Consider the following 2,727-nt stretch of genomic DNA (forward strand, 5'->3'; position numbering starts at 1 on the left):
GAAATAGATTAAAAGAAGCTTTAAAATAATAAATACTAAATAATTCTTTTACTTTTTTATTTAAAATATATATTTTAAATAATAATTATATTATAAATACGACCGAAACCTGGATAACACGTTATAACAAATCTTTCCCTTTGTTCATTCTGACGATATGTTATATTGTATATATTAAGACGATCTTTGTATGATATCAGCTTTAACATATAACATGCATTTATATATACTTGTATTAAAATCTTTACTTTAAAAATCTTTACTAAAAATCTATTGTATTAAAATCTTTACTTTAAAAATCTTTACTAAAAATCTCACTAAAAATCTTTACTTTAAAAAAATATATATATAATTAATTTATGTAATATGAAGTTTTGCGTGAAATAGAAAGAAAAAGAAAAACGAAAAAGAAAGAAAAATGTGGCATATATGTATGTATAATACACGATTAGCACGGATACGAACCACGGTCTAACTATGATTTGATCGACAAAGTTATAAGATAGACGTGGTACGTAGTTCCTTTTTTGAAAACGTGGACGTGGGTCGCTAGTGTACGGGGGAAATCGCTGGTCCCACCCAAAAAGCCAGCGTGGCCTCTCTCACGCTTCTCTCTGATATCACCATGTTTTTTCCATGTGATCCCTTAGTTATATTACAGTTACGTATTGGTTTGCTGGGTAATAATACCTCCATTCTGCATGACGAATTTTTAACAGCTATTCGAAATTTTTTAGTGTCATTTATATTTCGTAGAGTCGATGTTAATCCCGAAACACAATAGGTGTAGTGAGCCTTAAGCCGTAAGAAATAAACAAATCATAATCAAATGTGAAGAGAATAATCGATTACGATTGGTCAATTTCTTACGGCTTAAGGCTTGCTACTATTGTGTTTCGGGACTTAAAGGTCTCTCAATAAAAACGTTGAGAAGTTATTTTTCTGCTCTTATATCTTTAGTTTTCGGATCTTCCGTTACAGTTTGATTCTATTGTTCACCATTGAAAGCACGCAATAAGTTGCACTTTCTTTTTGTAATTTGCTTACTAATTACTCATTAAGGCTGCGTTCCACAAAGCGCATCATGCGCATGATTGATTATTTTATCTTTGTTTAACATTTGTTGAACAACAAGGATATCATGATACATCATGCTCATGATGTGCTTTGCGCAGCCTAAATCTCACTATTCTGTACAAGAATCTGTGTTATTCTTTACAACTATGGCTTTCACCAAGTACTACAACAAAAACAAAAAAATTATTAGAATAAGCAAAGTGACACGGAGTTCCTGTCAGACCGCGTGTACCTTTTAATCCTTAATGCTCTATCTCCTTCCTAACCAGCTAAAAGATATTTTTTCGTTTCCTATTTTCTTTATTAATTTAACGCGCCCTTCTCCTTTCTTTGTTTTTCTACTTAATATTTTGCCTATTCAGTTTCTGTTAACTGATCATTACAAATTGACTACTGATAAATTCTTCCCTTTGCTTTATTATATCCTACAAGGTAAATTTTCATGTTCTTTTTGTCCACGTGTTAATCTCCAATCTCACTAAATTCCTTCTAATAATAGTTTCTAAGTTTTTATTATGGCTCTTTCTACATACCTCAATAAATGCACAAAATTTCGTTAAAATCATAACTTGACACTTTTGTTATAAAACTAGTTGTGAAACTCGAAAAACGTACGTGTTTGTAATGTACATACAATAAAATATGTAAGAATATTTTATATGTGTACATATGTAGAAGAGAGATAGGTATATTTTCATAAAATGGAAAATAAATCTTATATTATTTTACATATTTCAAAAAGCACTTTAAATTACCTTCCTACCTATCTAATCTTTAGTCAATCACAGCGACTCTCTGGAATGTTGAATCGTTAACATTTTAATAATTATCTCACGAAAATTGAGCAAACTAAAAATTTCTAAAAAAGCAATTTCTTACCTCGAAGACACGCAGAAAGCGCATATGCATGAGATCTATTATATATTCCCTTGCAAATTAAGCAAACTAAAAATTTTTAAAGAAGCAACTGCCTATTGTCAAAAACTCGCAGGAGACATATAACATGCGTGCGTTCTACTATTTTCTATAGGTGTCAAATAAGCAAACTAAAAATTCTAAAAAAAAGCAACTTCCTACTGTCGAAAACTCGTAGGAGGCTGCATTATACATGCGTGCATTCTATTATTTTCTCTTGTAAATTAAGTAAACTAAAAATTTTTTAAAAAGAATTTTTTTTGTTGAAAACTCGCAGGAGGCATATTTCTTGTAAATTAAGCAAACTAATAATTTCTAAAAAAGCAACTTCCTACTGTCGAAGACTATAAATTACCTTCTTTTTAATAACTAATTATTCGCGCAAATTCCGATTTTTTTTATCCAACCATTTTGGAAGAAAAAAAACAATGGCCGTGCTACTATTTGGTTTCTGTGCTATGTGTACAAAATATATATGTATTAATAATTAATGATAAAATTATCTTGGATATTTTTTGATAAAAGACTGAAAGTATAAATCTTTTCAAATGCAATTTTTTACTGGCACTTCTTTTTAATTTATTATATTATATTATATTACTTAAACTTAGTATTTTCTTATACTAAGCAGTGTGTGCATGCGTGCGTGCGTGCGTGCGTGCGTGCGTGCGTGCGTGCGTGCGTGCGTGCGTGCGTGCGTGCGTGCGTGCGTGCGTGCGTGCGTGCGTGTCGTGC

The sequence above is a fragment of the Wasmannia auropunctata genome, unplaced genomic scaffold (genome assembly GCF_000956235.1).
Source record: "Wasmannia auropunctata unplaced genomic scaffold, wasmannia.A_1.0 LD336116.1, whole genome shotgun sequence".
Taxonomy (NCBI): domain Eukaryota; kingdom Metazoa; phylum Arthropoda; class Insecta; order Hymenoptera; family Formicidae; genus Wasmannia; species Wasmannia auropunctata.